Consider the following 22,134-nt stretch of genomic DNA (forward strand, 5'->3'; position numbering starts at 1 on the left):
AAACAACCAGCACTTACAGAGATTAAGGAGTTACACAGCTAAAATCATACACATATTGATAAATAAAATAATTCTGGTCACATCAACATGGCCATGAAAATAGTGTGCCATTTTAACATAGCTGAAAATTGGGGGGAAAAAAATGTTCATTTACAACTGTTGGGTGGAAGCAGAGGGAATATATGTGGTCTTCATGTGCCTGTAAATTTGCCAGGTAGTCCGCGTATGTGTAAGCATCCTTTTTGTTAAACTACTGGTTCCTTCCCTTGGTGGATGACCAGCAGGTTCTTAATGTTTCTGGGGATTGTTGTGTAATGCATGTGAATAATAACACCAAATACACTCTACAGTCTGGGTAAATACAATTTGTTGCAATGATCCTAGAAAGCAATGGGTACTGTTAAGCTGAACTTTTTGTTCATGAATCATCTTCTTAACACTCGAGTTAAATTTTGGTGATTGGCATACCGTATCTGTGTCACTTCAGTGTGATGCTGCTGAAATGAATGATTCTTGTATGAACTTTAGGCTCCAGAGGCTTATGCAGGTGTCTTTAGTGGGCATAAGATATTCCTACATGTGCCATACCGTATGAAGCAGCCTCTGCTGTGACTCTCTATGTTCTCTAACCTGACTTCTTTTGCACGTGGTCCTCCTGGCTATGCCATGTAGCTTCCAGGTCACCTGCCTGAGGAGCACTGTAAGAGAAGAACTCAGGGCTGAGAGCTTCTAGCAACAAAACTACAGTGACCTTACTGCTCTGAGAATTGTCCTCAATGTGGTATCCACACCAGTGCAACAGTATCTATGAATTGTCTGGTTTTGGTTTAGGATTTCTTTCAATGCCCGTGATTTCTTGAGGCAAAAAACAGGAAGTAAAACTAATTTTTTGAGGCATAAATAATGTGATTGGGCATTTAGATGTTTGTGGTGTGTGTTCTCCACCCTTAGTTAGTCATGGCTGTGGGAAGAACCCACTTGCCAAATACTTGATTCATAACTATGCTGTGCAAATCTTGTTATTGTGTAATAGTATGAGGTAGAATGTAAATTCTGAGTGAAGGTCTCTCCTAAAGGCTGGATGTAAAGTGATAACATCAACACAGATCTGGAACTGTTACCCTGCAGCTCAGCAGCTTGGTGTTTATTTTTACTCATGTAGAAGGCTTCTGTATTTTTCACTAAGCACGAGACTAATGTGTAGACTTTCCTGGGACTGTAACTTTACAGATTGATTATTTTTTTAAACTACATGTGAATTTGTTCCATTTCTCTGTTCATGAACCCCATCAATGAAGTGCGTAGCAAGATAAAAGTATTAATTACCTTCAACTACTTAGACTGAGAATAAATAGGTTTTCATATTGTCAGTTTCATATTGTAATTAACAGCATTACAGAGTGCCTGCCAATGTGAAGTGCAGAACTTGAAAAAGATTAGAAAAGAAACCTCGGTGCTGTTCAGCCTTTACCTCCAGCCCTGCAGCTTTCCAAAAAGTATACAGTAGACTTTCATTCTAGTGAATATTTCTTGGCTGGCAACAGATAAAGCCTTCAGTTTCCTGGGAGAGGACAGAGCATAGAAAATTCTGGTTGCATAGTCACTAGTGAAATCCATTTAATGCTGCTAGAAGATCTTGAGAATTTTTAAAATAATGATAAGGAGAATCTAATTTCAGTGAAGCAGAGTTCATTCTTGATAAAGGGATTTTCAGAAACCAGTTCATTGTAACTATAGAAACACCTGAATTTTCTAATCTTTGATGGAGAATGAGAACAGACTTTACCGAGTTCTTGGTAAATCCCAGAGCTGATAGTGAATGCTAAACACATTGAATGTAGTAGGAAAGAGGCTCTTTGGAACTTGCTTCCAGTAAAACATTCTCTAAATCGGAGTAATATCCTCACTAAGCTGCTTAATAATGAAAACAGTGGTCAGAGGAGTGTAGCAGTGAATGTCCTTGGAGGTGGGAGTAAAAGGCTGAAGCAATGTAAATTAATTTTCTGAATCTTTCAGAAAGTATTACCTCTGCTCACAGCCCTCTTTTAGGAAAGTAGAAACAAACCCAAGTGTACTTCTTTTGCACTTACAAAAGAAGAGAACAAAACTTCTGGTAACGCTAAACAGGAGTGGAAACAATACAGACTGCTATGTAGGCAACCAAAAATCTGGATAATACAGGGAAGATGAAAGGCTGCTTTAAAACTATAGCTTTACTGTAAAAGATTAGTGTTGGGTGAAAGTCACTAAGAAAGTGAGCACCCTACTTAAATTTGAACAGGATTTGATATGGAGCCAAGTTCAGACTGAAGTGGTATGCTCTGAATCTGAACTAATTCTTCATATTCTGCTAGAAAACTTGTTGCTTCTCCTTTAGGTGTTGTCAAATGGGAAGGAAAAGCAAAAAATGGGCTGATGGGAAAGATTTCCTTGAAGGTGCTTTTTGTTTTTGACATAAGGGGATCTTTGGTTATTTTGGAACACTCCTGTCTAGGTGTCATGTAATGTGCTTCGGAATGTTTGTGAAGGAATATAGGGTGCAAAACACAGTTTAAAAATGCCAATGTGAGCTAAGTCAAATCACACTAAAGTAAATAATGAGTCGTAAAGCACAACAAGGTGCTCAGTGCGATGGTTCACAAATAGTATATTCAATGCCATGCTTAACAAAACACTTAGTTTCCTATTCTTCCTGCTGCTAATTTTGTAGATCTTGTCACTGAAAAGTGATGAGCTAGATTCTCAGCTAGTGAAAATCTGCATATGTAATCAAACTTGCATAGTTTAATTGCAGCCATCTCAAGTACCTCTATAGCACTGTGAAGACTGATTTTTAAATGGGTAAGGCCTCTGCCAGTAGTGAATGCCACTAATGCAATGCATGAAAACTTAGTTTGCAAGCAATATTGCTTGAAGGATGAGTCTTCCCTCCACTACATCATGGAAGAGGGGAGACTATATTGTGAATGTAGTCTCTTAAAATTTCTCAGGGAGCTGCATGGGTAGTTAGACACACAATGACACTTTTATTTAAGACAATTTAGCTTTAATAGGAGGTTTGTGGCTAAATGCCAATGCAGCTCTTTGAAAATACAGTAGCTGGATTGCAACAAGCTATAGTGACCCTAATAAGCACTTTAAACCCTGTAACTCAGTGCTGTTAGAGAAAACTTATCTGATGGTCCAAAACCTGAAATCAGAAATCAGTCAAACTATTTCTCACTCTCTCATGCAGAAAGAATCTTTCTTTCATGAGAGAAAGACTTATCTTTTTCTGGAGTATACAGCAGGATTTTGTGATGTTCTTTCTTTGACAGCTGTAAGTTAACTTTGTGCATGTGTCGTTTCTTTAAACTTCTTTATTTGGTCAGGTAAAAAGTTTTCCCCCAGGTTTGACTTGAGATTTTTCCCCAAACTGTAATTTCGATTGTCATTCCATGCTGCTTGCTTAACATATGTGCATTTTCAGCTGAATAAGGTTTTGCAGTTGTAAAACTGTTGTTAATTAAATACCAGTGCGATTAAATACCATAAGCACCTTTGCTTCTCAGAGAAGGCAGCTACAATTTCAGATAATACTTAGTTATTATGTAGGGTGGCTTCTTCATAAGTATCAAGAAGAGTATACTCATCTCCATTTTCCAGGATCACAGAGGTGCAGGGACTTGCCTCTTGGTTGAGCTAGAGAAACCGAATCCAGGAGTATGGACTAGGATTCAAACCCCAGCACCCTTAAGACAATGCTAATCGTCAGTTTGAGTGTGAGATTGAGTGGCATTGCTCTCTGCAGGTGACTCACCTAACAGATATCTCTCTAAGCTTGTCAGTCACTCAGGCAGTCCCTGAGGTCAGGAGAGGCAGATCCTGCGGTGCAAGCCTGTGCAGCTGTTCTGCTTCTAGTTCTGCTGTCTGAGATGTGGGCAAGAATAACCATAAACTGGTATGGACTAGTGCCTTCTACCATGTTACTGTTCTCTCTTGGAAATACCTTACGTGATACATTCTGTGATTTCATTTGTGGGCTTTGTTTCCCTTTTGTTTTTCAGGCTGACATAATCGCCCTCTGGAAGATCTGGAAAATATACAAGTAAGTTTTTAGTCTTTGGGGTTTTTTTTTCTCTTCCTCCTCCGAGTCATGTTCTGGAAGGCCATGTCATTCAGCAGTGTCTGTCTAGAGAGCTCACAAAGGCCATCTTCCTAACACAGGAAGTTAAATTGCTTGACATCGGGTGGTGAATTTTTCAGAATTCCTGAAAAATTTTAAGGTATGTTTCAGCTTTCACTGCAGATTAACCTGAAGCAAAAGTGCATGCGAACAGTCTTTGCAGCAGTACAAAAGCCTCAGAATTTGAGTGGGAATCTAGAAAAATATGTATTTTGGCTTTTTTTCATTAGAACTTGTAGAACTAGAGGCAGAAGAGTAGCAGGATCTATTTTTATTTGACCTTAATATCATGTTTTGGCCAGCATCTGCAGTTACATGATAGCAGGTGATCTGGATTTATGTTGTACCTTCAGCAGGGTAAGTGAGCACAGAGCTTGCACAGATTAACCTGAGTAGACAAGTGCATATCTTTCCATCCATGTGTAAGATTATTTTATTTTTTACGAAGTGTGTAGTTCTTGTCTGAAACTTTCTTGTGGCAGATGGTCCTCTCTCAAAGTGCAGTTTTTCTGGGGTGGGGATGTCTCCATGGTCTTTTAAAAAGAATAATGACCAGAGGATGCAATCTTTGCTTACTGGGGAACTGAATATAATACTTGCCATCCAGAGTGTTGATTTTTCTAGGGAAAAATACAACCTACTACTCCCTCTCCTGGCCTCATAGGGGAAATATATGGAATTGTCAAAAGGGGGCATTCTTGCTTTTTCAGACTAATGAAAAATAAGTCGTAAGTGTTATAGTTAGACCTGTCATTTAGGTAGAGCAGAAATTGCTCAAGTTGACAAAGTCTTCAGCCAAAGCAAATATACCAGATGGAATATTAAATATCAAAAGTGATTTGCGGACTAATTTAATCTCTTATTTTGTGGACAGAGGTTTTATCTATCTCACCTAAGGTTTACCCAAAGCTTTTATTAGTTGATGAAAATGCCCACTGCAGTGTTATACACGTTCTCTCTGTGTATAAAAATATATACCACCCTAGTTGTCAGTTAAATCTCATCTAGAACAATTCTCAATATGTCCATGAAAAAAGTCCTGCCAGTCTGATATAAGGATTTATTTCAACCGATTTTGCACTTTCTGGCCTATGTAGAGGTGCCAAGTAATAGTTGGGCAAACTGTGCGTTCTTATTAAAATCTCTTAAAAGGACAAACCCTTATGTATAGCCCATCTAGATGTACCTCTGAAAATTGAGAAAATACTGATGCCCTGGGTGGCTCTTTCTCATTGAAACAAGAGCAAATCCAGGACTGACTGTGCAAATAGAGAAGGATGTTGGCTTTAAGCTTCTATGTTAAAAGATGTCGACAAAGATGTTCACTTCTGAGTTCGCCTGAGCACTTGTGGATTAAACCTATTAACAAACAGGTTCAAACCAGTGCTGATAATTCCCATTTATAACCAAATTTTACTCTGCTTCTCACAGGTATTTGTAATATTTTTATTTGCTCTATTGAAGAAAATACTTGTTATAGTCCTTATGATTAGGTAGTCTTCCTATACACGGTAATTAATATGCTTTACCATTAATATTCTGGATTGACTAGGGGCAAGCAAACATGAACTGCATTAAAAAAACACATCTGAAGTTATATAGTTTTTCTCTTTCCTAAAGACTCATTTCTTTCTCTTTGGAATTCAGTTTATCTAGCTAATGCAAATAAAAAATATGACTTCTATCTGCCCTAAGATTGTAGAACATTTTAGTTACCATGTTCTAAAAAGATGCTGTTTTTTCAGCCAAGATTCTGTTTTTTACACCCCAACATCTAAGTGTAGTGCAGTGTTAGGGTTGGGATAAAGATGTTTCTCATGCTAGAAGGTATAATCACAAGACACCAGCACAACAAACAGGTTAAGGGGTCATACTACTTTTGAAGTATGTAACTTTAGAGCATCTGTAGAGATGGCCATAAAATAGTTCAGTTCTAGAAGAAACAAAAAATTTCAATGATCTTTCTGCACTACCAATCACCTCCTGCCGTCATTTATACTTGAGGAAAGTGGGTGCAAGGCACTACCAGATACTACTTACTCAACAAATTTATAAGTAATCACTAAGCTGCAGAGAAATAGACAGTGTTTACACTGACAAATTTCTCATGGTAATGGAAGAAAAGCATTGGCCTGAAGCACTTGCTTCTGAGCTCCTCATATCTCTACTTAGCCAGGGTGGGAGGTTAATTTGGAGTTAAATATTTGCATCAAATACTCAAGCTTGTTATGCTTTAAATTGCTAGTGTAGACATACTCTTATAGAGACTTGGGCTGGGGTATTTGAGAAAGATTAAGTCGAAATGAAAAGGAGGAACAGAACAAAGGACCATAGAAAAGCAGCTGTAAGTATAAGGAAGAAATATACGAAGTATAATCTGTACTTATTGTCAACTCAAAATAAAATGGGAGTGGATAAAAGAATTGCAATTAACCCACTAAGCAAAACAATGGCAAAAGGAGAAAAGAAGTTTAAAAGGTGGACAGAAAACAAAGGCAAGATGGTCAGTCTGCTCCTTTCATTAAATTACTGAGTATATGTTCACTGGGATTCTGCCTGCAAACGTATTCTTCCCTTACACGTAGTGTGACCATTTTTAGGATTGCTGACTGGGGCAGCGGGGGGGAATTCTTCCATTTCACAGCTGTTTTGTACTACTTTACACCAAATAGTGCTCCTTAGGGTTGACTACAGCAGGATTTAAATATAAAGATTGCCATTTTGGTTTGGGTCAGATTATGCGCAAGTGTGTGCTTTGAGTGTGGTTTTACTCCACTGCAAGCTAGAATGTCTCCTAAGATAAATGATAATTTATTACTATGACTTTTTATTAGGAATCTATTATTAGTGGCCATTTGGAAAACAAAATGCTGTAGTAGAAATATGGTTGTATTTAGAATATGTTTACTGGTATGTTTGTGCAGATGAGGGAGTGTAAGATCTTTAGCTGTAAAAAAAAAACCAAAAACAAACAAACAAAACCCAAACTAAAACAAACAAAAAAAACTATAAATGATCTTCACACATCATGAAATAGAAATGAGGTAAAGGATTACTTACAGATTTCCCCAAAATCATGTTTGTACGTGAACAAGTGAAAGTATCCTCAAACAATAGACTTGCTATTGCACAGCAATTGTTCGTTCCTGGTCTTCTTTAATATTTTAACTTGCCCATCACACGTTAGACACATGTGACTAGTTTTGGTTTTGATACTGCAAGGTGCTGAGTGCATTTGCCTTGATCCTGTAGTGCATTTAAGGATGTGTGCAAGAAATGAGTAGGCTCCAGTGCGGTGACTTGTGTACTTGGTATGAAGCATGTAACCTGGTCCTTGGGCAAGTCAGGCTCCAAATGACTTTGCCACTGAGAAACATAGGCCTGGAGGTGAACCTTGCTGCAGTCTCAAGCTTGTTCTTGAAGTTAATCAAGAATTCTTTATTTACGGCATTGTATCGTGCTGCAGTTTCACAAATCTTAATATGTTTTTCCAGAAGGTCTGTCCTGTCTCTTTGTGCTCCAGTTTTAAGTGTTTTCTGTTTCGCTGGAAACCAGTGAAGCTTTTGGCTGCTCTTTGAACAGTTCCCTTTTTACTGATGATTCTGTGCTGAAGATGATAGTGAGTTTGAAACAGTACAGCTGCTTCTGTAATTGCTTTACTGAGCTGTAGCTTGGCATCTCTGAGATGGTTTTGATTGCTGAATTTACTGTTGGCTTTAAAGTTCCTGGAAATATGTAGCTTACACATAGACATGCTGTGGTCCAGAGAACTGAGCAGTTGAGTTATTTCAGCTTCAGGTATGGGAAGAATAGGAGGCTTGCACATAGTGTTTATGTAGATTCTTGTGCTTGCCACTGCCCTATGGTCAGATCTAATTCCAAGATGTAAAGGAAGAGGGAAGGAACTTGCTGTGACTGTAGGGAGGTATTGATCAGGCCATAAGCTAAGAGGGTAAAGTGCCATATGAACAGCCAGGAATAATCATTTGTGGGATAGCATGGAGTGAGTGCTACATCCTGGAGCTCTGCTATCAATGATAAATTCAAGCAAAGTTATTTTGGTAAGACTTCAATTACACAGTGAAAGATCTATATTGTTCCAAACACTGCTCAAAGAGCTGGGGAAGATAAAAAACACCTGAACAACCTGGTGATGAGGAAACTGAAAAGTATCTAAAAACCTCTGCTAGTTCACAGCACTAGAGAGAATATAATGGCAACCAGATGTTGCATAAACCCAGGGATCTAACTCCTGAGGGGAACAAACTTAGACTGACAAGAAGTAAGATAAGTAATCTAAGGACATGCTATTGTGCCAGCCTGATCCAGTAAAATGCTTCAACTGGGGGCCAAGCTTGCCGAGCTCCTGTTTAACCAAACGGATTTGTGAGAACTCAGTGTTTCACATTACTGGTCCGTTAGCTGACTTCGTAGTGGAGTTGTCAGGATGACAATTGTTTCTGGTTTATGTCAACACCATGCTCTGGCTAATCCAGGTGAGGAACACGGTTATGATTCCTCTAATATTAATGAATTCTGTGTCTGTCCAGTTTTAGAGGAAACTGGGTACACAGCACTCTTGCTAACATTTTTCTGTTTTAACTCAAGCCAGCAATGATCTGCTTTAGGCTCTTTTCAGCTCATGATAATTTTGAGGTCCCAAAAGAAGCTTCAGATGCCTGGTTCTTACTTGTATTAATACCTCTTTGGACAATACAAGGGATAATTTTTCTCGGCAGTGTAATGGACTCTAGTCTAATGTAAGAATTGGCATGAGAGGTTTTGATACTAAATTTGAACTTGATTCTGTATAGAGTTCAAATCTGGTGTCAAAACTATCAAGATTTGCATGTTGATTTGGCTGTGAATTTCCACATGGGCTGCTGGACGTGCTTCAGTTGAAACCATGCTCCTGTAGACCTTGGTTTCATTTAAAGGGGAGGAAAAACCCAAAATCCTTGACAGGGAAAGCTAGGGAGCTCTGAAACCAGTCTTTGAGCTTGTACCTGTGATGAATGTAGTGCAAAACTTTATTAGGACAAAACTTTATTAGGAGAATTGAGAGCAATTAAGCTGATCTGTTCTTCAAACTCCCCCACAGAAACTACTCATCTGATATGACACAGAAGATGAAATAAGCCAAAATTTCCTGGTCAAGCATCTACTTATCTCACAGGTAAGAGCAAAATTCCAAGGGGTTCTTGGCATCTGGGAAAATCCAGAACAAGTTCTGGAACTCTTGGCTTGGCTTTGGCTTCAAGTATTAGTGCAAATATTGCATCAAGTAAGAAACAAAGTAGGGAAATGCTTTTGGAGTTAGAATGGTGGGTGGCAAGAAAAGGTAAGCCAGAGCAGAATGATAAATAATGTGTTAGTCTCTGAAAGGAGAGGTGTCGTCTTATTCCTGACACACTGTCAAGAAGATGTTTTACTGATTTGACTTTCTGTGTTGAAGAACACACAACAGTTACTTAGTGTTTTTATAGGGAATCTCATCCATGTTACAATAAACTGAGCTCAAAGATAACATATCTTTTATGCTCTTACGCTTTTTGGATGATAACTGTGAAAAATTACCTAGTGAAGGTTAGCAAGCTGTACCTGTGGCCATTTTCTCATGACCCCTGAGTGATAAAGTTTACTATCTTGGATCATGATGCGTTGTCAAATGACAGGTTTGCCTGTCTGGCCAACAAAAAGTAATTGAGGAGTGTTATAGTTTTACAATCCATGTTTCATCAAATTTGTAGCTTTTTGAGCTGTTAGACCTGAACAAAATAGGTCAACATTGACAGAATAGGTTGGCTCTCATTTTTCTTCAGTTTTTGACTACTCTGTGTGTGCCTTGTGCCTAAAAGCATCATATAGGAAGCACATAGTTTTCTGGAGGTATTGCTGTTATAATTTCACTTATAGCTTGAGTTAGGATTTTTGGTCTTATGGTAGAGTATTATTTTTTGTGGTTGCTGTTCTAGAATCTGTATCTTGAATCCCAGATCTGCATGAATTAAAACAAGTAATTTGATAGACTACTGTAATTGGGGAATTAGGAAATCCCTACCATCTGGAATTGCTTAATAGTGGAAGCTTTGCTGACCTTAGGTTAGCTGTCCACAAGCCACTTATTTTTGTAGGTATGGGGCCAAGATATGGAGCTGCAAAATTGCTTCTCTTGATCTGTTTCTTACCCCCTTCCCTTTAGTAGTAGTTTCATCTGCTGCACCCGTGTTGTCCTGAAATATGTGAGTAACTGGGGGAAAAAAAAAAAAAACCAAAACCAAAAAAAACCCCCCAAAACCAAACCAAAACAAAAACCCAAACCAAAAAAACCCAAACAAATGTGTGTGGCTTTTTTAAAAATACTCTTTTAAGCTTTGGGGCAGCAGTATCTGTACAAATAGATCCTTATGGCTAAGTTTCCCTGAAGCTGTTCAATACCTGCTGATTCTGTGACTAGCTTGGTGATTTTTAGACAGCTTCATCCTCGGATTCCCTCATCTGCATGAAATGTCTTATATTGCCACTTTGAATTTGTATAAGTCTAATAATAAATGCATAGCAAATTATAAAATCAAAGACAGGCTGGTTTATAGCCATTATGCTTTTCCAGGCAAGCTATGTCTAGGAAGAGGAAAGATTAAAGAAAAAAGGCTGCTTTGGCTACAGAAGAGGACTTGTTTAAACTTCTGTAGGGAAAGAGACTTAACAGTGGTACCAAACACAAAAGATAAGCATGTTACTTGGAAAAGGCTTTGTACGTGGTACTGTACTATCTAGTATAGTGTGCAGGCTGCTCTGTTTTGAATTACGCTCTGACCTTAGGTTTTGGGGCCTAACAGAGAATTGCAGGTGAGGAAGGAGAGGTTAGATTTTTATTTAGTGAACTGCCACTTCTCTGTGCTTTAGGATATTCTCATGGATCTCGGAAGTATGTTCTTCAGGAAGTCTACTTCAGAGTCCTTCCTTCATATGCTGCATTGGAACTGGATAGGCATATTTACTTTTTCAAGCCCTGTTTGCCTTTTATAGTGTACAGAAGCTACCATTAAGAAACAGTCAGTGATACCATTCTGGTGGGGAAAGGAAAGCTAATTATTCAGAACTTTCTGTAAAAAGATGAGATTTCTCAACTTTTCCAGAAGTTTGGCTTCTACAGATGGACTTCTTGTAGAAGTCTTGTATGGTGTTCTTCACTAGAAAAAGATATTAGGGAACATTTTAGATGCATTCATTTCTTGCTGACTGGAAAACAAAGCCTTACATTAGTTAAAAGCTTTGATACCTATGTGTTGGTTGTCTGTTTCAGGCAAACAACTTGGTAAATAGACTTCACTGTAACCCCAGAACACCTCAAGCACTGAAAATCCTACACTTCCATGTACTGGAGAAAACGGAGATCTGTATTTGTGCTATAGCAGTAAGATATTTCATGATCACATACAAATGGGGGAAAAAGCTTTCATTTGAGGTGTTGGATGAACTGAAAGACCTCAGGATGAAAATGTGTTTTTCAAGTTAGATGTAGTGTAACTGTGGTAGCATAGCTAGATAAGACTGGTGTTCAATATGCATAAAACAGTAGAAAAGGTGTTAAATGAGCTGGAAAAATTAGGAGTGATGGAACTAGTGTGGGGACCAAATGCTTCTCCTTTGCATGAAGTGCCTGAACTCACTGGTACAGACTCTCTGTAAATATGTTAAGGGCAAATGAAGCAATTACAGTATCATAGGAATTATTGACCAAGATTCCAAAGTAAATGAAGTGCTTAAATATATGCAAGAAATGAAAATATTTTTATATTAGCACTGGTCTTCAGCAGAGCACATACTAGGCTGAAGCAACTTTGTAAAGGAAAACATTTGTGAGAAAAATATGTAATGGACAAAGTTTAAGCTTATATCTCGTGCTTGAACGTTTTGATGTGAAATAAAGGAAAGCTAGACTTTTTGAAAAAATGTTTTATTATATTAGGAAAGGACTTTTTTCTGCTTATGTTTGGTATTGGGAAAAAGTTTTTACAGGATACTAAGGTACACTTTTTTCCAGCCTGCAGTTGTTATGGATTTTCTTAAATTAAAAAAAAACCCACCATGGAACAACAAAAAATCCCAACTTGAAGCAACTCTGAGGGATTTGCTAGCATATTATTTTGTCCTGAGGCAGGATCAATTTTACCTGTTATTCAAGACAGAAGTTTGTCTTGCTTACCTTTGAAAACCATTATGATAAAGACTAAGTCTTCCTGCTTTCAGCTGTTCACGTGTTTGACTCTCCTTACCTGATACGTAGGAATCTGTTATTTCTTGTCTTCTCTGTGTTCAATAATTAGCCAATCTTTGCAGCAGCCTTTCACATAGTGGAAGACTGTTAGTATCTCCTCAAATGTGCTTTGTTTCACAAAACAGTTTTGCTAAAGGCAGTCAGATATAGCACAAATAGAAAAATATTATGTAGGAAACACAAAGATGATGCTCAGAGCCAAACTCAACTGCCGGTGTAGAAACACTCACCCTGTTTGCTTCTTGAATCTTTCCTTCTTGATTCAGGAGTATTTCCTTCTAAATATCCCCTTGAAGGACAAGAATAATTTTGTAGCTTTGCAGCACTGCTGCTATTATTAATGGGTACAGCTCCCTCCACTAGGTGTGTGTGGTTTTTCAAAGTTTGTAGCAAGTGTGCTGTGGCCTGCATTGGACAGGATACAATCCTATGTGTATTTCACTTCCACATTACAGAGGGGAGGGACTAGCCAAGTTGTTTCATGTACTGCTGTGTCAAATAGCCTGAGAGACACCTAGCCTCCCATAAGACTTTGCACATTTGAATCTCATCTATCAAAGGAAAGTCTGATATTTTCTGGGATGCCACAATTTGTGGAAATGAATGAGCTTAATTAAGCTCATGGGAAGCTCTCACAAATGGCTAGAGATAAATATCAAATGGGGTCAATACACTGTCATGAGACTTTTGGCTTGTTACTGGATGTTCCCATCCCTTTGGGATGGCCTAGAGGGCAAGGACTTCTGAGAAGATTGGGGTCGGCCATGATTAAAGCTATATTTAGAAACTTTTTTAATTGCATAGACTTCAGGCACATTAGAGCTGGCTGACTTTTTTTTTTTTATGGAACAGTTTTCTGTTAGAAAATGCAGTTTAGTGGAAATCGGAGTGTTTCATGGGACTATGTCAATCTGACTGTAGCTTTTGACAGGAAGAGAGAAAATTAACTCAGTTTTTCAGTGTTTTAGTAATATGAGAATGTGTCATTTGGACAATGTATGCCTTATTGAACTATTTGACGTTTCATGTTGAAACTCAAAGCAGAATGATAGTAATCATACTGTTCTACCAAGATATGCATTCAAGAATATAATATTAAGTATTTATTTACTACACACAGAAATTCTTTGACAATAATTCATATTGGAATGGAACATGTGGGTAACCACAAAATTTTCCCCAAATGCCACTTCCATAGAAAGTTATTTGTGTTTTTTATTCTAGTTTGGAACAAAAGAAAAATTAAAAATGCTGGAATTTCTTGGAAAATAGAAGTTCTCAGTTGAGGGACGCTGGGCAGAATAAAAAACACATTCTGATATAAATCAAATCTGTCAGTGGAAAGGGTATTGGCCGGTCCTGAGAGTCTGGAAAGAAAGTAGTGGGCCCAGATTTTGCTACAGGCTACGTAGAAACGGTGTAAAGTACCTACTGAACACAAAAAGTGACCAACCTGGTAGAAGTCAGAGGGCTGGGAAAAGACACTGTAGGAACAAGGAGACTAGATGAAATAACTTGGAAACTCAGCCTCAGGGATAACCAGGCCAACTGTTCCTGATGGATGGCTGGAAATTGGGAGCAGGCACTGAGACATGAGGAAATAACCATGGGCAAAAGCAATATAATGGTCCTGGATGTACCCTGACATTTTTTGAATATAGATAAATCCCACCAAGAAATTCCTCTTGAGTAAATTTAATTGCTGTACATACAACTTGCCTGATAGCGTCCCTTGCCAAGGGGCATTGAGAAATGTTCATTGGGGTGATGGGATCAGCTCCTGGATTTATTGTTGCAACTTGCCAGCTACTAAGGTGGGTTGATTGGCAGCACGTATTTATTTGCACTTCTTCAATGGGGAGAGAAGGGTGTTTGCTACCTATCAATTTCGAGTTCACTTTAAATGGTAGGTGAACTACTAAAGACTAAAAAACAAAGGACTAGTTAATGATTATAGTGCTAGAAACACAGTTAGAAAAGGATAGTGTAAAAACCCGACACAAGATCTGAGTGTGTCTTGCATTAGTTTCTTGTTTTATCTTGTACGTGGGATTTCCCCCAAGGTATTTGTTACAAACAGCTAAGGATCTGCTTGCTAGTGCTGTTTCTTGATAAGAATTCCAGGTCTAGGTTTGGTTCTTGGTTGGATTGGGTGGCTGCTTTTGAATTTGCACAGCATGTTATAGGTTTGGACATTTGTGCTCTTGCTTCTAGCTGTTTGGTGTAAGGGAGGGTGCTAATGTGGTATGCCCAGGCTGGTTTGGAATTGGATCACACTATGTCTGTGCAGGCTAAGTGCAAGGAAGGCCCTGCAGAGTAGGTGTTTCTGCCTTTATTCTTCAAGAAAATCAGCTGCATTGCAGTTACAAATTTTGTAAGCTACCTATCAGAAGAGGTATTTTTAGCATTATGGCTTATTTATGCGTTTCCCTTTCTTGGCAGCATGATTGTGTTGCATTCATGGCTTGAGCATTTTCAGGTGACTTGCGAACACTGACTAATGCCATCAAGTATAGTTTGGGGCTCCAGAATCCCAACACAGTTCTCCAGTCTCTAGATCATAGTACATAGTAGTGGCTACAGAAGTAATAGCACAGAAATAAAATATACTTGTATGACAAACTTAGTTTGCTTATTCACAACTCTCACAGCTTTTTGCTTTTGTGCAAATGGTAATGTGTTCTGGCGATTTTCTTGTTTTCTGAAACATGCGGGAAGTGCAAACAGAATCTACTCTTGCAGCACACTCCCTGATAACTAGTAAGCACCAGTCATACACATAACTGTGTCAGCAGTGGCAGATTGCTAACTCCGGTATTTCTATTTGCGAATCTACCTCTCAAACCATGATCCCCCTTCCCAGAGCAGTTCCAGGTTAGTAACCTTGCTTCTACTGCTACATCTGGGAGAGTGACGGAGCTTCAGCCAATGTTTCCTATTCCTGCCTTGGTAATTATGAGTTCTTCATGCATCTCGCTGAAAAGCAGAACCATACTCTGGACCCACAAGTTAAAATTCTGAAGTGGTACTGTTGATGGAGGAATAATTGTCTTTTGCACTACATAGGCACACAGGAGGCTTTTTCTTGGTACATTTTTCATATCAAAAATACATGGGAAAATGATGTAATACAACTTAATATGTGCTAGTGTGTCCCATCTTGGGGGATGAATATGTCATTCCATATGCTGTAGCTAAATATAAATGAACTGTTATTAATGATTGCCATAATGTTTTCTAGCAGTTAGCTGGCTGTGATTCTAGGAATTTTTTTCCACTGTGTTTTGAAGGGTTAGGTTATTTAAACTTACTATCAAATAGAATCAGATCAAAGTGAGCTAATTTTTCTTAAACACTAATCATTTTAAGGCTATTGAACTAAATATAGAGGCAGTTCATTAAATCATTAAAACAGCCTGCAATAATGCTCACAAAGTCATTATAGTGCTATTCCCCAGCCAGAGAGGTGGTGTTGCCTTAAGCACAGTTTAATCAAATTAGATGGTGGGCTATGTCCTGGGGTTTCTCCTATTGATATTCATTAAAAATACATGATTTATCACTAATCTCTGTAAGGTATATCCTACTCCTCCAAATGAATTTTGTAAATGTCAGGGGGAAGAAAACAGAATAGTTTATTGTTATAAGAATTTAAGCGTGGTGTGATCACATTTACATTTGTATACTGTGTAATTTAGTGATAGATAATAATTTTAATGTGCCTTTAAAATTTTTGTCCTTATTTAAAAAGTTAACAAAAATGGAAACCCCTCAGGAGTAGCCACTTTATATTTTAGTGCTGTATAGGCATATGAATTAACTTTAGAATTAATTATTTTGTAGATCATTATACAGTTTGGTCTTATAGATTGTCTGTAAAAGTTCACTGTTGAATTTCATGTAATCCTTTTGGTACAATTTTCGACTTTTTATTTGAAACACTTTAGTGTTGTAACGCCCCTCTTCTTCCCCCTTCACTCTTTTGATTTCTTTTAAGTATTTTCTTGTTTTAAATTGGGAGCAAACATTAATGAGAAGACCACACACAAACATTCCCCTCTGTGCTGTCACCACTACTCCTTTTTTTAGTGATAATTTCTTCATTTATGTAATGCTTTAGTCCAGTAACACCCTACAAATGGGGTAGATTGATTATGTCACCTAACTCCTAAACATGCAGCTGATTAATGGTGCTGAGTGAGGCTCTACCACATTTCAGACTGGGAAGAAACACATTTCTGATTACAATGGTAATTTGGAAACAGTACAATCTAATTACTCAAGCTGGAATTTGCCTGACTTATCCTGACTCTTAAGCACCCTGTAAATTTCCATTGTTTTGGTATTGTTGTCACTTATGAATCTTTGATAGTGCTTGGAACCTCAGTTGAACATCCCCAGTGATACCTTTGCTGTTCTGAGAATTTCTTGGTATTCTGTTGGGTCACTTCTGTTGCAGGAGAGAACCACCTACTGAACTTAGTTGTGGCTGCCTGCAGTGCTTATCCAGGGCCAGAGTTCACTGGGGTCAGTTTAAAAAAAGAAAAAAGTTATAAGATTTCTGGGGGATGCGGATCAAGTTCTCAGTGTCCTGAAAATCTTCTGTCAAAGCTCAGAGTTCACCCAGTGCTGCTTAGCTTATGGGCTTTGCTATGCGGACACAGATTAGTAGGAAACTATTTACTTGATTGTTGGATATTAATCATATTACCACAGAACTGCCACTTCATTGAGACTGACTTGAATATAAAATGTAATAGTTTTGTTGTAATTGCTGAGGTGGTGGTGTAATTACTGAGATGTTTGTATAACAACACTTGCACTAGGAACTTCAGATGTGGTTTTAAAACACTGTCCCACTTGCATTTGTCAGATGTGCCAAAAGCTATTGTCAATTACACTGAGGTGAATGTGAACAGATTGCTGTCACTGGCTCCACTGTTGATTTACACTGGCATGTCTGAAAGAAGAGCTTATTTCTATACTTTTTAGAAATTGAAAACATTCTTCAAGGCAAATAATTACTCTGCTGGACACTTGAATACAGGTAGCTTTGGTTTTGTTGGGCTGTAGCTAAATGTAACTGTGATGCCAGACCAGTTGAAGCCTCTCTAAGTTGGTGCTGTTGAACTTCCACCCTGCCTCCCTTATGCTGGCACAGGAGCTTGCCTCATGCTAATACAAGTAGGTTCAAGAACATAAACCTGCAGAAAAGCTTTCATGTTGGCAGCTGAACTCTTTAAGATGTCTAACTGTGGGATTTGACAAATGCCAGTTCTAGGTGCAAGGAAGAGGACAGGGATGTACAACATGGTGAGGAGAAGGGTAGGCCAAGAGCAGTGCTAGCTGAGGGGGGCTGGAAAGGTCACAGAGCTGTAGTCTGAGTTAAAGAACAGTAGTGTTTTTGCTCATGATCTTATTTCCAACCATGTGTGGGGTTTTTTTTGGTTTTGTTTTTTTCATACTGAAGCACTGGTTTTTGAACAGTGAGGTTCCTGAAAATCAGAGCTGTTCCAAACTTTCTAGCCCTGCTGGTGTTGTGAAGGAGGGCTTGAAAATGTCCTGAACACAAGGAAGCTCCATTGACTAAGACTTTACACAAGTTCAAAAGGTACAGTTCAGGTAGAAAAGATATCTTCTTTTCTCAACTGGCTGCTAATGTAATGCTTTTTAAACGAACCCCCTGATATTTTTGAAATGCGAGTTGTGATTTTTCTTTTTTATATGTCCTGGGTTGGCTAAAGTGGACTAGAGGAAGCAACCACAGAGGCAGCTGAATGGCACAAAAGATTTGTATCACTGTAGGCCCTGCTGCTGCAGGGTGCAGCATGTGTGTGAGCAGCTCTGGCTGCACGCAACCCCAGTGGAGCTTTAGTGTAGGTCTGGCAATCAGCCCACAAGCCTTAATCCTGCAAATATACATCACACGCTTCATTTTATACTCGTGAGAAGCCCAGCCTAAATGAAATCCTATTAAATTGTGGGTCTAGAGCTAATTAAACATCTGCCTTTCAGTGATTTTTTTTTTTTTATTAGTGAGATTACATATAGTGTATAGGTAAGTACACATCTGTAGGATTGGTTCTAATTGATTATTTCTTTTTAAAGACAATAGATGAAACATTTGTGTTCTATTTTCCTATAACAGATCAGCATAATAAAGTGCTGATGAAAGACACCGTCTAATTTACCTAGTTTTACTTCTGTATCAAAACTTTTCAAAGCAAAGTGCAAGGAACAATAGGGCAGCTGGCTATTATGCATAGGCTCTTCAGCTCCAAGCCTTTAAGGTGAGATGTGAACAAGACTATGCCTTAATTATTGGCAACAACTAGTTTGCTTTTCAAAGTAATAAATGGGGGTCCTTACAAAGTCTCTTCTTAAGTAGCTAAATGCATAATCCACCTGGGATATTGTTTTAAAATTCATTTCATCTTCAGTAATTTGATCAGAGAAAGAGTTGTATTGGTCATTTCTCTTGTGTAAGAACTGTGTCGCACCTAGGGGCAAGGAACATTTATTTTCATGATTAATACCTGTGAGTTTCATGGCCTAATGAGAAAGCCCTAGATGTATTTGAAATGAAATTGCCATTTTTTTTTCCCCTCACCCTTCATTCAACTCAGGTAAACACTTTGACTACTATCCTTCTCCATTTGGGTGCAAAGATCCTGTATTACCCACTGACACACTGGCAATAGTATTTATCTGTGTATGTAGTTGCAATATTAAGGTATGTGAGTTCTGAAAAAAGTAATTTTAGGTGGACACCTGTATGCATTTGTGTAACTTATTACAATTCTCAAAGATGAATAGCCCCAGAATTGTGAGAATGAAAGTTAATGAAATATTTTGCCCTACTTTCCCTGGTACCCATCTAACCTGACCAAGAAATCTAATGCTAGGTTTTGCATTGCTATAGTAAGTCTGTCAGTCTTTTCACTGCAACCTCCTATTTGTTGAAGTTTGGTCTGAAATGTGTATGTACCTAAAAACAAATGGAGAAAAAAACACCTTGGAAATGGTGCAGGTAGTCATATTTCTCATGTAACACCTTGGCTTGAAAGTATTTTGAGTGGATTTTAAATGTCTTAGTCTTCCCCCTGCCCCAGTGTGAAAAGGCAGCATTAGTGTACTTCATAATCTTTCACTGCAGTGTCTTCTTGCCTTTCTCTCATGTTGACTCTTACCTCGCATACTATAGCTTGTCTGCATTAAATTGAAGATCCTTGGGGTGAAGGGCATGCTTAATTCCCAAAACCCCTTATACCCTTATGGCTTTGCAGGAGCAGGAGAGGGGATGTAAAATAAATATAAAATTCATGCTTTATTTGCTGGTATGTTTTATTTTAATATTTATGCAAAGTCATTCACTGAAAGTGCAACTTGTTGGGTAAGACACAAAAAAGTGAATGGAGTGCATTGGGGTGGGGAAGGAAGACAGGGACCCCTCATTAGGATAACTAGGAAAAGGCTGAAGGATGGTTTCACCTGTTGTTAGAGCTACCAGTATCATTAAATATTTATCTTATGGTGCCCAGAAGCCCAAGTGGCTAGCCAGAACTCCACTGTGTTAGGCAATTAAAGAATACAGAACAATACGATGTCTGATGCCTTGATGAACTGGCAGCCTAAGCAGTGCTGCTATGTAATGTAGCATGTAGTTGGGTTTTGATTTTGTTGTTGTTGTTGTTGTTTGACTTTGTATTGATATGGTTTCATATAATGCATTTGTGTTTCTCAGCCTCCGCAGTGGTGAATGTCATCTTCAAAAATAAGAAGTGATTGTGCTTGTTCAGAAGGAATGCCCTGAGGAAGGCTTTAAAGAGATAGCACTGGCCCACCTCATTCAACTCACCTAGGTGTGTTAGAGTAATAATCTGCTTGTGACACAGTAAAGTCCAGCTGCTTAGCTGTTTCTGTGCACATCAGAACATGTAGAGCACAGCTCTGCAGAGAGCAAGAGCCAGTTCAAAAACTAAGGGTCAGAATACTGGTGAGCAGCCTTGGATGGGACTATATGGCATGGTTCAGTGCATTGTAGAAAGAGTTGAGCTAACTTTGAGTAATTAATGTAGCCATCAGAAGACAATCTGTGTTAGTTCCTCAGTTGATAGGCACTTGGTGAGGAGCAGGCTGTGACAATGCAGCTGTGTTTTCACCTCAGATAGTGTCATCTTGCTTGGCAGTATACATCTTTTGTCTGGACTGAAGTTAGTTGGGTCCTGTTCGTGGCAAGTGCCATTAACTTTAAGATGCTGAGCCTCATTAAACAAAGGAAGTGTTATATTAAAACATAACTGAGCTAAATCACACCAGTGCAAGCTACATTACGAGATATAGCATATCTATTGTGGATGTTTATCAGCAGAGCTGTCTTGGCATAGCTATGCCACTACAAAAACAATACTGGTGGAGACAGTGTCTCTTGTTGTCATCTGAGATGCTGCTGTTACAATTCTTTTGAAGGCTTAATTTTTCCCTGTGCAGAAGAGGATGCACTTTAAAGACTGTGGTTGTTTATACTTACTGTGTCCTAAAAGAAGGATAGAGCAGCAGAGAGAAGCAGAAGCTTTATTTTACCAGAGAAGAGGAAGTAGTAATCTTGGGAGGGTCTCTGAGGACTTTTGCCATGAGGTCAAGACCTGAGACTGGAAGGTTAGGGTAGGGTGGAGTTCCCCTCTTGTCTCAGCCTATGAAACCTGCTTCTTGTGACCTATCACGTAAGCATGGTCTGCTAGTCGCTTCTTTCCCCCCAAAGCTTCTGCAAATAGAATAAAACGTTTCATTCATGGTGGTGCAAGAAGTATAAGTATTTAACAAACTTACTTATACTTTAGTTAACAACTCATGTGGTAGATTTACCATCCACCCCCCCATAATAAAGACTGGTGTTTCCACTAATTACATTATGGTTATTTTCCAGCAGGATAAACTAGCTCCTTCTGAGCTCCAGGCTGTCACAGCTAGTCTGTTACCTATGCCTGAATTCAATACTTTAAAGCTTACTTTAATATTTCTTTTGCAAGTACTACCTGTCTGAAGGCTCCTAGACATAACCATAGACACATACAATTTCAGTAGAGTGCCTGCCTTCTGGGCAAGTATGAATCACTTCCTTTCTGTTGTACTTATCTGAGATAAAAACTAAACATGCTTACAGAAGTTTCTTATCATATTTCCATAAGAGTTGTAATAAGACATGTGTGTGCGCACATCTGAATGCACAACCATATAAAGTGACCTCAACTTTTATTGGTAAATCGGGTATTTCCCTATGGGTTTGATATTGTCCTGACTTCATTCTCCAGAGGATTTTGAAAGAGCTTCCAGATATTCATGAGCTTGTTAGCTCATGGTTTGGTTTTTTTTTTTTTTTTTGTTCCACTAATTCAGCTGGAGCAAGTATTTTATTACTTTCCACATTCATGTGCGCATCTGATATGTATGGTGTGTAGGAACATATTTGCCATTTCAGTTGCAATGATGCAACCATAGCCATGCTATGTGAGTGAGACATTATCTGTTCAAAGCACTACTTAAGAGTGCATGATTTGGCAAAGGAATAGTTTTATTGTAAGTGGAGTCTGATTTTAGTTCTGGTTGCTATCTTGTCAGACTAGGTAGGTTTTGGCTGTTGCACATTTTTGTCATCCCCCCACAATCCATTGTTCTTTCTACCACTAGT

At 38.5% G+C, this 22,134-nt stretch overlaps 1 protein-coding gene across 6 annotated transcripts in view; it reads left to right on the forward strand.

Annotated features, from left to right (window-relative positions):
• Window positions 1-22,134, forward strand: part of BCL11A (BAF chromatin remodeling complex subunit BCL11A) — a 159,922-nt gene that overhangs the window by 10,176 nt on the left and 127,612 nt on the right. For 3 of the 6 annotated variants that reach the window (XM_030022190.2, XM_030022180.2, XM_030022183.2), the window contains exons 1-3: window positions 3,833-3,940; window positions 4,047-4,087; window positions 9,267-9,341. The exons of 1 other annotated variant lie outside the window; for it this stretch is intronic. The gene's annotated coding sequence lies outside the window, so the exon portion shown is untranslated. Of the gene's footprint in view, window positions 1-3,832; window positions 3,941-4,046; window positions 4,088-9,266; window positions 9,342-22,134 lie in introns of those variants that run through there. 2 more of the 6 variants (XM_030022182.2, XM_030022184.2) reach the window with 2 other exon arrangements.

This window comes from Aquila chrysaetos, chromosome 8, assembly GCF_900496995.4.
Source record: "Aquila chrysaetos chrysaetos chromosome 8, bAquChr1.4, whole genome shotgun sequence".
In the NCBI taxonomy this organism is placed as follows: Eukaryota; Metazoa; Chordata; class Aves; order Accipitriformes; family Accipitridae; genus Aquila; species Aquila chrysaetos.